General features: G+C 40.2%; 1 long non-coding RNA gene across 2 annotated transcripts in view; it reads right to left on the bottom strand.

Annotated features, from left to right (window-relative positions):
- LOC140510204 (uncharacterized) overlaps positions 1–12,954 on the bottom strand; it is a 32,417-nt gene that overhangs the window by 15,159 nt on the left and 4,304 nt on the right. The window contains exons 2-3 of one of the 2 annotated variants that reach the window (XR_011969142.1): positions 9,521–9,693; positions 1,986–8,160 (exon numbers count right to left, since the gene is read on the bottom strand). This is a non-coding gene — a long non-coding RNA (uncharacterized lncRNA). Of the gene's footprint in view, positions 1–1,985; positions 8,161–9,520; positions 9,694–12,954 lie in introns of those variants that run through there. The other variant, XR_011969143.1, reaches the window with a different exon arrangement.

Below are 12,954 nucleotides of genomic sequence, written 5' to 3'. Positions count from 1 at the left end.
TGACTTTCTTTTAATACATGGCATGAGGTGGAAATACGTGGAAAAGAATCACAGAATCTTAGAGGTAGAAGATGTCTCAGAGACCACTCAGAGGGATGGGGAACCTGTGGCCTTGAGGCCACATGTGACCTTCTAGGTCCTCAGGTGCAACCTTTTGACTGGGTTCAAGTTTTACAAAACAAATCCTTTACTAAGGCGATTTATTCTGTGGTGTTTGGATTCAGTCAAAGGGCCACACTTGAGGAACTAGAGGACCACATGTGGCCTTCAAGCCACAGGTTTCCCACCCCTGATTCCTAGGCCAACCCACACCTGAGCCAAAGCTCACCTAAATGCAATGAAATCCTGAAGCGCTGCCAATGATCCAAGCTAATGCCTGGGGCCCACTGGAGTTTACTGCCTTGAATGTCAAACTATGCACTATGACTTATTACATGCAGATAATTATGGACAGATGGCATGAAATGGTGGCTGTGGTGGAGCTGGGAAGACCCGGATTCAAATCTTGCTTCAGACCCTCTCTAGCAATGTGATCAAGGCCAAGCTAATCAACTATTCCCAAATTCAATTTCCTCATCTCTCAAATGGCAGTAATAACAGCATCTATCCTACAGGTTGTTGTGAGGATCAACTGAGACAACATGTGTAAAGTGCATTGCAAACCTTCATTTTTAGATAAATGTCAGCTCTCCTTTTTTTTTTTAAGACTTTGCTGCTTTTACTCCCCTTTTATCAGACTCCCTGAATTCTCTGTCACTCTTTCTTTCCTCTGTCTCTCTCATCTCTGTTTCAGATCAGCTTTTGACACCCATAGGTGACTGTCCCAGTCAAAAAAGACACAAGCCCTGGGCTAGAAAATGCAAATGACCATTGTTAGAAGGTGGCCTGATCAGCCGTGCTGCCTTCTTGATGTCAGACACAGAGCATTTTCTCTGGAGAAGGGCAGCCCCTGTCTCTTGTTTGCTTAGCCCCAACGCCCGTGTGGCTGAAATACTCACACACATGCAACTGATTAGCGTTAAACACCCTTCATGCCACATTCATCTTTCCGAATTCAACTGTAGCCAGCTCTAACAACCAAGGAGATTCCCAGGGCAAACAAAATTGTTTTCCTTAGTGTAGGCTGGTTGACCACCACAGTGCGGTTGCTTTATTTATTTATTTATTTTAAGAAGCATTAACTCAAAAGGGACAGAAAATTCTGTTTGTTCTTAGCTGATCCTGTCATCTTTTCTGCTTCTGGGCCCTTGCTTCAGACAGTATGGCTCTCTGCAGCACAGATCAATTTGCAGAAAGAAATACAGCAAGTTCATCTTTTACACAAGAAAAGGCAAAATTGGAAAGTGAATCCAGAGGAAAGTGAGCAGTATGGATTTTAACAGAGATACTTGCGGGGAGTTTAGGAAAGGAAGTCATTTCTTTTTTCACTTTTTGTAACAAGAGTACCTCCAAAAGCCAGCTCTCCGGAAACGCAGTCCTACAAATCTACTCTATGAGTTCAAGAGCAGTGAACCAACATTTGCATTTTCTGTTGTATCTCCAGTGCTGGCACACAGAAGGTGCTTAATACATGCTTGTTGAGCAACCAACTAACTAAACACATCCAATATATTTATCTACAAAATAACTAAAGACCAGAACTTTACAACCCTTAAAGTGTTATGTAATTGCTTGCTATTATCATTATCAAGACCACTGGCAAATCCTTTAACCAACATTTTCATCATTTGTTTGAAATGAAAATAAAATCCTAGAAGGAAAAAAAATAAAGTAAGTTATTCAGGAAAATATCCCTATAATCGCAGCTATTACTGAAAACCACATCGATTTGGAAGATTTATAGGGATTCAAATATATGAACTGGACTATTAGGTTAATGTTTGATTTTTTTCTTTAAAAAGGACAATTCAATGATAGTTTTTCTACTTAGTTATGGCAACTCATTTAATTTGTTTCCGAAATATTATCCCACGCATCCCATCATTTATTCAATAAACATTTATTAAATACCAAATACATACGAGGCAGTTCTGGATGCACAAAGACAAATATGCCTCAGGTCTTGCTCTCTAGTGGCTTAGGGAAACAACAGTACACAGGCAATAGAAAATAAATACACAAAATGCAAAGTAGTTTCAGAGGACAAAAAAGAACCATAATTGTGCTACTGACTACCTATTTAGAATGGTAAGCTTGGAAATAAAGCTCTCAGCTGGATTGAAAATCTAGTTTCTAGCCCCTCACAGACTAGATCTAGGTTCCCACTCATCTGATCTGTGTTTCAGTCAATTTTACAGTCACTAATGACCTTAGAGTAGGAGAGGGAAGAGAGTTCTGCCTGCAAACACTTCAATAGTGGCATAATGCTGGCTCTGTGGACCTGGATTCAAATTCCAGCTCTAGTGTTGCCTCAAGGACTTTGGGAAAGTAATTTTACTTTTTGAGGACTTAGTTTCCTCATCTGTACTTTTAAAAAATGGCATGTCAGACATCCTTTAAGGTTCCTTCCAGGTTTATATCTATGATGCTATAATTCTACAACGGTTACTCCTGACACTTAAAAAGAAGGAACCTAAGAACAAATCTAAAATTTTTTAACTGGAAGAGAGTTTAATAACCATTTTACTCCAAACCCCTTATTTTACAGATAAAGTTGAATCCTAAAGAAATGACTTGCATGGGGTCATTTTTCTTGTTATAGATGAAGATGGGAAGAGAACCAAAAGATCATTGCTTCTGTTCTTAATTTTGAATCACCACACTGTAACTACATCAATATTACACTGAAAAATCAGCCTTCTCTCTCAGATGTAGGAATGACAGTATCTCTAGGATACATCTTTAACTTGTTTGATTAGGTCAGTGAGAATAGCACAGTTGAGTTTCTTTGACTTTCAGAGCCTTCATCACTTGGTCCCATCTTCCTTTTTCAGTTATCCTTCACATATACACAAAAAGGGAGAACATTTTAAGGTCTTTTCTTTCCATTCATTCTTCCCTCCCTCTAATTACACATATTGAAACAAAAAAAATCAGATTTTTTCTGTCATTGAAAGCAATGAATAAGACTTTCAAATCTAAATAACACTGAAATTTAAGTGTAGGTGTATTGGCGTCATATTTTCCTGTGTATGTTTGGTTTTTTTAGATCTTCAGAAATTCAATGAATTTTTAGAAGCTGGTAATTCTGAAATGGCAGGAGCTAGAAGCTGAATGATTTTAAATTGAAATGTTCATTGAGACTGAATCAACTATCCCAAGGGGGTATTTCTAGGACTTTTATTTCTTAGCTGCACTAATAGTTAAATTTTGTTTTACCCAAAGCAGTAAGTTGGCATTCTAGCACCTTCTTCTCTCACACCTCTGACACACAGATCTATGAGGAAAAGTTGAAATACTCCATGCTCTGCATCTCCACTTTCAGGGTCTTCTTCTCTAAGAAGGAAATAGATTATTCAAGGAAGAGATCTCAAAAGTGAGGCTCTCCTAGAAAAATGTGATGAGCTCCCCCAAGGGTTGTGTGATCAATCCATTGGAAGATGGGAAAATGCATCACATTCCAGCCTCCTCACAGCAGCCAATCATGGAAGTTATCTCCAGTATAACCATGCCTTTCTTTCACCCATTACAGCCCAGTACGCCCCCAGTGCTGTGTAAGCTCCTTACGTTCCCCTTTCTGAACTCAAAATCAGTCCCTAAATCAGACTTGGGTACCCCACCTCCCTTGGCTATGGCTGTGCAAGAGCCATCGTGCCCCCCCACCCCAGCAACTTCTTCCTTCAAAATGAAATGTACTGATGTCAGTATATGATCCAATAAGCATGGAGACCACTGATCTGACACATGAACACCATAGTTGTGGCAGAGTGGAAGTGGGAGTCCGGGGTTTGGGGTTAGAGAAGAAACCTGAGAACCAGGGGAAGAACTTCTTGGGGAGGAAGAAAAGTAGCCTGGAGGGTGAGCATCTGGATTGAATGCAGTGAACTTTTAAGGAAAAGTTGAACTATACCCTCCCTGATATCAGTGCCTGGGGAAAAGCCCCCATCACCTCTGGTTTTGCCTTTCAATTACAGTAGAAAAAATCTGATTTGGACTTTACAAAACAAACAAACAAATAAATAAGAGTGAAAAGCCTATTATTTCTTCGTGTGATTTAAGAAAAAACTATTTTTTTCTTTCTGAATATCCATTTATAAGAAAAGCAGCAAAGTCTGATTCCACAACAGCCAGACCTTTAACTTTTTCATAAATGCTTGATTTAGGTGAGGAGGGGAAAAGCCATTCAGAACGAAATCTCATATTACAAGTCTAATGGCAGATGTGGGTGGCATTCCGTAGAGCTAGTTTTTCCAAATTACTGACATCCTAAAGGCTTTGACAGAATAAAGACCTTAGTAAGATGCACATCAATGGTGTTTGTAACCTTCTTCTGGTCTCACAAGGGTAGCTAAGAGTGTGAATTAGTGGGAGGCTTTGGGAAACATCCCCTCTGGTTCTTGTCTCTTGAGGAAAATTAAGAAGTGACTGTACCCCATGCCACCGCCATGCTTTGCAAGTTTGGCCGGCACTCAGCATTTTAATTTTCAGCTACAAAAGGGAGGTCATACCATTATGGATTAAGAGCTAGAAGGGACCTTAGAGAACATGCAGGCCAACTCCATCACTTTACAGATGAGTAAACTGAGGCACAGGGGAGATTGGTAACTTGCCCAGGGCTATACAGACGGTATGAGTCTGAAACAGGATTAATACTCAAATTGTCATGACTATGAGCCCAACATCTTATTCACTACACCATGCTCCAACAAAGAAAAGATAACCCTGATTTGGTAATTGTGCATAAATAACATATTACCAGCACCTAGTGTGGTACCTGGCACATAGTAGGCACTTGATAAAACCTTTGATCAATTTCTGGATTGAGCAAATTTGATTTGTCTTTCCCTCAGGCACTTGCCATGTATTACTTTGCATTGTAGTTGTGTGTGTGTGTTTGTGTGTGTGTGTGTGTGTATGTGTGTGTGTATACCCTCTAGTTGACTTTAACTTCCATGAGGACAGAAAGAGAGAGTTATCTCAACTTGGAATCTGTCCCATGAAGCTATATGGCTCACCCAGCTCTCCTAACACAGCACAGTTAATTAAACCTATTTACATTTTCAATCGCTTGAAATTGTTCATTTGAGCTGCCAGATTGCTTGGCATTTGAACCCATATGTTTATTTATATTCTTCAGTTACACCTTGCAGAAATGACTCCTATGGTATTTGACAGGTTTGGGTAAGTTTCAGTGTTTTGCTTGATTTTTTTTATAATTGGATTAAGCACATGTGGGAAAGGGAAAAAAAGTGGGTGTCTTTAAATTCTGAATTAAACTTTCCAGAACAATTAGCATGTGCTATGTAAATAGTAAGCCACAGAAGGAATAGGGATTGGATCCATGATTTCATTTGTAGCACATGGCCTGGGTTACATTGGCAAGAAAATATGATGTGAATGTATTTAAACTTCAATCTAGATTTATTTGGATTTGAAGCTTTTGTTTATTGGCTTTCAATACTTTCTCAATCCCTAAGTCATACTGGGAGGATGGATCCCCCAAGATCTGGCACTACCTCTCCACCATCTGAGGGGACTAGGGGTAGTGCTGAGGAGGTGGATTTTGGAGGAGGAGATAGCTCAAGAGCCCTCACTAGTGTGCCCCACCCAAGATTGTAAATAGCTATCAGTCAGCTGCATTTAACTGGCTTTCAGGAAGATTTACTAAGAAATAGAAATATTTGGAAAAAAATTAAATTAAAACCTTTTGTGTATGTGTTCTAGACCCCTCAGGCAATCTGGTACTTTCTATAGACCCCCTCCCTCTTGAGAATAATGTTTTTTAATAATTATAGGAAATGCTAATTTTCAGTTTGTACAGACATTTCAGTTGTGTCCGACTCTTCATGACCCCATTTGGGATTTTCTTGGCAGAGATACTGGAGTGATTTTCCATTTCCTTCTTCAGTTTATTTTACAGATGAGAAAATTGAGATCAACAGGGTTAAGTGACTCATCCAGGGTCACACAGCTAGGGAGTGTCTGAGGCCAGATTTCAACTCATGATGATGAGTCTCCCTGACTCCAAACCCAGTGCTCTGTTCACTATGGCTCCGCCTAGCTGCTCCTAAAATTTCAGTTAGAGGTTAGTGAAAGGAAAGATGTTAGGTTATTCCCCATCCAAGCTCATGGACCCCTCAAAATCTACTTACAGAATCCAACCCCATTATTCTGATAAGAAAGTTGCAGCCCAAGGTAACACAGCCAGTCAATGTCAGAGAAAGGATTTGAATGCAGACCCTCTGACTCCCAGTGCTTGAAATATGATTTAATGTTAGCTGTTACCTCCCTGACCAGAGCATTACTTTTGATCCTACCCCCAACGCAAGAACTGGAAGCACAAATGCCCATCACCAGAGTCTCTAAATCCCGGTCCCAGTGAAGACCCAGTCAGTTCTACTCACAGATGCTGAACCAAAATCCTAACAGCTGCATTAATCACAACCCCCCAGTTAATGGTCTTCATCGTTTGCTGTAGTCAAAAAAAATCATTTCCTGGTGGCCAAATATCTGACGATGAACTTCTCTGCACTTAACTGGTCTGTCCTTCTTGGACAACAGATAAAGTCCTCTCCTTCTCAACCACTTAGGGCCCACCAGAGCTTACGCTTCCATGGCATATCCCCTACAGAAACCCTAAGCCTCTCCCCCCAAATCTGAGGCATTGATAAAGAACTGGACTGGGGAATAGGTTGGTCATAGCCCTCTACAGACAGACAGACAGAATGGTTTCAGGCCATAAAATTGAATGTCTGGATGTCATCCTGGGCTCCTTCAAGCCCTGTGGCTTTGCCAGCCCACTTCAGTGTAAGCTATGGTAATATGTTAGCTTGTTACATGAAAGCTACTCTGCTTTTAAAATTCATGCAGTCAACACAACTCTGTACTTAAGCTCAGCTCATACCCATAAGTCATCCAGCACTGTCTCTTCTCAGTGGTTATAAGAAAGCCAACAGCTCCTGCTTGAAGCCACAGACTGAAGCCCAAGGGATTAGAAGCTCAGCCGTGAAGAAATGGAAAATGCAGCTGGAAAAATCTGCTTTTTCCCTGAATCCTCTATTTCTTCTTTGACCTGGATTCAGTTGCTAGACTTTCATTTTCTGAGGGATCTCTGATTTCATCCATAGGATTACTGCCTCCAGTGTTGCAGATAGCAACCAATTCATGCCTGCCTATGTCATGCCAGTCTTATGCCTACAAATGGTGTCCATCTGGAAGCCTTCTTCTAGATCTCTTGATGTTTCATGAGTACCAATGGACTTTTCAGCCTGCCCATCAGTCCTCCATTCTCCCTACACGGCAGGTCCACATTTTTTTTCTAGCCATACATCTCTCCAAAGACATTATTTGCAACACTTCCACCATGCAATCCCTTGTTATATGCTACAACTTAATCTCTCTGAGCTTTAGTTTCCTTATCTGCAAAATGGAGATGAAAATAACAATAAGTAGAAATATTTCCATGGATTAGAAAGACCTAGGTCCAAGTCTAATCTCTAACCCACTCTGGCTGTGTTTCCTTGAGCAATTCACCTCATTTCTCAGTGTCTTAGGAAACTGTCTAAGATTAAAAATTTCAGAGAAGATGCTAACGTGCATTGATATTAGGAGAAGTTTCCTCACCGGAAACTCCCAACACCGATGAGCTCATAGGTCCCCATCCAAAGATCACACTTCCCTCAAGGGAGTAAGGCTGATGTGAAGGTCAAATGAGATCATGTATGCAAAGCACTTTCCCAGTCTTACAGAGCTTTATCAATTTGCATAATTATGATTACTATTCACACCTGCAACAACTATTGCCCTCTGTTGAGGGCAATATCACCCTATTGACTTGGATTCTTCAGAGATTTTGCCACACCATCATTCACAGGCATCCTTAGAATTCTGCTGAAATTTTCTTAGCATGCAGAATCCAAATCTTGTCTACACCCCTGAGGAATAATCCAGTCAACAAGACTGAAGTCACTTCACCAAAATCAGTCCAGTGCATCATCCCCTTCAGGTGTGGCCACCCAACTTCATTCTCATCAAGGGCTGGAGCCGTCTTCAGAGGAAGCTCTTGGGTGAGAGAACAAAGGACAGTGGGAAAAGTGAGAGTGTGAGATACTGAGACAGAAGACCTACGTTCAAATGGAGCCTCTGCTTTTACTACCTGTTACCTTGAACTAATTACTCCCCCTCAGAGTCTCAGTTTCTTATCTGTAAAATGAAAGGATTAGACAAAATAATCTCTAAACTATCTTCAGACTCCAAATCACATATTCCTAGTAGGCCAGTCTGGACCCTAAGTACTTATGAACTGCTTCTAATGATTTAGGGTCATAATTTAACTGTATATGCATATAGGCACTTATATTTACATAAATATGCATACCATGTGTATATAAATATATTAAAAGTATAATATATTATGTGTATATTATATATAATATATGTATGTGTATATATGTGTGTAAATATTATATATGTATGATACATTTGTGTATTCAAGAACGGATGCATACACATATGTATGTATGAGGCAGCATCTATCTACACAATAGACAGAGTTCCAGCCTTGGTGTTAGGAAGTTCAGAATTCAGTGCTAGCTGTATGACCACAGTCAGGTTACTTCAGACAACTCTCTTAGTCTGTCATTTATAGATAATTCATTGATCTTCCTTTCCATTTTGAATGAGACTTGTGGTTTCATCCATTTGGAGAATTAATGAGATGGAAACTCCATCTAGGTCCACTTCAACAGCTCATCTGTAATTTGTAATCTTAGTTGCTTGCAGACACTGAGTAGCTAAGTAAGAGACTTGAGCTAACATGTTTCTAAGGAAGGACTTAAACCCAAATCTTCCTGATTTCAGGACCAAATGCTGTTTCCTCTTCCCTGGGTCTCTAGATGGGTCTGTTGTCAAGATATATCACATCGTTATGTTATGTTGTATTATTATATATTATACATACTACTGTGATGTTACATACCATTCTAGACATATTGCAAAAAAATCAGATTACTTAAGAGAGAATATTTAGAAAAAGGTCCTAATGGAGGGATAAATCTAGTCACACTTTTAAATACTATTGATACAATATGTATTTGAATAATATGGTTATATAATGCATATTATATATATATATATATATGTTTGTGTGTAAATGTGTGTATGTGTATGTATATGCCCCCAAGACAGAAGATCAATAGCCAGTGGGGTCCCATGTAAACCTAGAATGATCTATAAACATGCAATTTGTCAGAAAAGTCTAGATAGACTGAACCATCACTAACTACGGACACTGAATCAGTGGTACCCTATCTAGAGTATATTGTCATTAAGCATATGAAATAGTAATTAATCTCTTATGTCTACACCATTCAGAAGTTAAAACAGGTAAACAAACGCTCAAGTTTCAAAGGATGCCCCTTACCGCAGATATCTGGTGTTGCGTCGACACTCGGCTCTCCCACAGGTGGCGCTGTGGAGCTGACTTCTTTCAGATTGACTCATGATTCTGTTTAGCCCATAAAAATCCTTGGCAAAAACTACAGTGAAAACAGTCAAGTCTGTTTCATGAGCCTGGACGTTTAGTCTCCGGGAAATCTGCACATGTATAAAGAATTGTGGGTTATTTTTTTAAAGTAATTGATGTCACTTTTATAGATGTTAACACAAAGGGCACTCATCCCTGCATTTGACTTAGGACTTGAGCCTTCAGATGGCTTTTTCTATTGCATCATTTATTCCCCATACCCTGAGAGATACTTTTTTATGGAATTTTTTTTGCATTAATAATATTCAGAGATTTGATTATATTGAAATTGTTTTAAAGAGGGCAAGAATTTTTCCCTACATGTCAGATCAGGATTCCTTTCCTTTACAGAGGCTGTGGGGAGGGGGAGAGGGGAGGAATGAGCTATTTGCTTTATTTAGGGAATAATAGTTAATTCCTGAAATAGTCTCCATAGTTCTTGTTCCTCTTGTTTCCTACGGCTCCTAGTTCAATCAATCAATTAATCAATCACTCAATCACCAAGCATTGACTTAGCACTTGCCATATGCCAGACACTGTGTTATTGTTAGGGTTCTCCCCTCCCCTCCCCAACCCTAAATTACTTTGTACTGCATTATCTTTACGTACTTTACTCCAATGTGTGCATGTTATTTCCTATGGAATCTAAGTTTCCTGAGGTCAGGAATTGTTTTGTCTACCCCACACCCCTAGTGTCTTAACAAATGTCCGTTAAACTGAATTGAGAATAAAGAATTACTGGGTTGAAGGCAACAACCTCAATGATCTTAGCTGTGAAAACATTTCAGTTCAATTCTCTGGCATTTTGGATGCACCCTCTCCCTGTGGTGAACTTGTAGGACATGGACAAGAGTGGTCTGGGCTGGCTAGGTATTGGCATTGGGGATGGAGCACTTAGATAAATGGGATCCCAAAGCCCTCTGAGTATCTGAATGATGTATGCCACACCCCATATTAGGGGGTAGGGATGAAAAACAGTTCGGGTCACTGAGACATTCATCTTCTATTGGAACAGGCATATAGCTTTTGGAAAATGTGCAGCCTTAGAATCCTGTCAGGTAACAGAATGAACCTAAAATCTAGAGCCAGAGGACCTGGGTGGGAATCCTGACTGCTAATTTCTGCCTGTGTGACCTTAGACAAGTCATTTCACTTTTGAGACCTCAATTTTCCAAATTTTCACACAACAATAATAGCAATCATATATATACTTTAAGCATATATTTTTATGTATATACATGTAGATACACTTCAAGATTTTCAAAACACTTTACTTATATTATCTCATTTGACCTGATGAGCAAGTGAGATAATATATGTAAATGAAACAAAAATTAAGAGAAGTAAAAATCAATAAATAAATAGTATCTGATTTGAGCATTAGATCAAATGCTTGTAAAGTGCTTAGCACAATGCCCCAAAATGTTTTTTAAATGTTGATTTCCTTTCCCCACAGCCACCACCAATTTAACCATCACAATAACCTTGTAAGGTAGATATTATTATTCCTCCCACTTTGGGGATAAAAAAAATGAAGGTAAGAAAAGTAAAGTGACTTACCCACAGTCACACAACTATGGAATAGCTGAAACTGGTTCTTCCTGAAGCCAGGCCTAGCACATTGTCCTCCTTACCTTACCAGGCTGGGTTCTTTTGTTTGGAGCAGGGAATGCAGGAGGGGTTCTGGATCTAAGATTTCATCAGGATAGGACATTTCCACTTTTGTGATAGTATCCCCTCTGTAAGTTCTTAGGATTGATGAGGTGTGTCAACTCCTTAATTTTACAGATGAGGAAACTAAAGGCTGGACAGGTATTAAGAGTACAGATTTAAAAGGGAAAGGGACTTTAATCAGAAAATAAGCTTTTATTATTACTTACTATGATTAAGGCACTGAGCTAAGCACTGGAAATATATAAAGACAGGCAAAAACAGCTCCTGCCTTCAAGAAGACCTCCTGCATAAGATGGCATTCAAGGTGAGTCTTGAAGGAAACCAAGCAAAAAGGGAAAGCATTCCAGCATGGAGGATAGTCAATGGAAAGGCACAGTCATGACACACGGAGGATTTGAGGAACACTTTCGTTGCTGATATCCAACTGGGTTGTGATTTTCCCCATGGTCACACTTGAACCTGGGCCCTCACATTTCAAATCTAGTACATTTCTCATTATATCATTCAAAGATAGATTTGAACCCAGCACCTGATTCCAGACCTAAGGCTCTTTTCTTCTGTAGGTTGCTGAATTCTAAAAGTCATCCCAAACAGAAGTTGTGATTTGCTCACGGTCACAGAGTCAGAGTCAGAACTTGAACGGGAGTCTTCCTGACTCCAGGGTGAGTCCTCAATGCCCTAACATCGTCCTTCCTCTGCTGGGTAGCTATGTTCAGGCATTTTAAGCTACACAGTAACTATTGTAAATGTCAGCTGTTGTCCTTAAGGGTTTTGCCCCGTTTGTGCTGGCATGGTTACCATAATACTCATCAAATCCTCAGGCAAAAAGGCCTTCTTGCTATGAATGCTTTCATTCAATTTTCTTTCTGCATGAGCACTACAGGGAGCCACTAGTGTAGAAAACAGCTAACTTGTCTCCTTCCTGTGCCCAGCAAGAGAGACTGGCCTGAGAAGGGTTTCCAGAAGGCTGCTTCAGAAGCTCAGACCCTAGATCACTAGCAGTCGCTCACAAGTTATGCAAAGGCAGCGAGGGGGGTGTGGAGGCACTGTGCTGCTGCCGTCCTCACTAATCTCTCCAGTTCCATCATCTGAAGGCACTCGGCAAAGCTAGTACACATGAGCCCCTGCCCTCCTTGATGTGGGTCCATGCAAAATCCATGTTACAAAATGCCACAGAAGATCACTTCATTAACAATTTAGCTTCTAACCCACAGTAAAGGGAGGAGTTCTCTGATCCTGTCTGATCCCACAAGTGGAAAATGTATCATCAAGCTAAAAGCCAAAGCCCAAACAGCTTGGCATGTCCCCAGTAAACTGAAGCTAGCTATCCCTAGCCCTGCTATCTCCCCATGTGGGTCCTCTCTCCAACAGGGCAATATGAAAAACCATTCATTCTTTTACATCCCTTGGGATTGTTCTTCATGTCCTTCCCTAAAGCCTTCCTAGGGGATCCAGCCAATGCACTAGGGGCCATTTTCTAATTCTTTGAATAGTTTGTGGGATTCCAATCCACCCGCCTAGCTGTCCATCTGTGATTGTTCATTCTCGCTACGTGACTGGACCACCTCCCGATCAGATCTTATGTATTGTACATAAAACAGAGCTCCTATAAAACAGCCAAGCAATCTCCATTTAAAAGAGCTGGTTCTTAGCCATTC

Source organism: Notamacropus eugenii, chromosome 6 (genome assembly GCF_028372415.1).
Source record: "Notamacropus eugenii isolate mMacEug1 chromosome 6, mMacEug1.pri_v2, whole genome shotgun sequence".
Classification (NCBI taxonomy): domain Eukaryota; kingdom Metazoa; phylum Chordata; class Mammalia; order Diprotodontia; family Macropodidae; genus Notamacropus; species Notamacropus eugenii.
The sequence above is the reverse complement of the archived record's forward strand: the minus strand, read 5'-3'. Positions and strand labels throughout refer to the sequence as shown.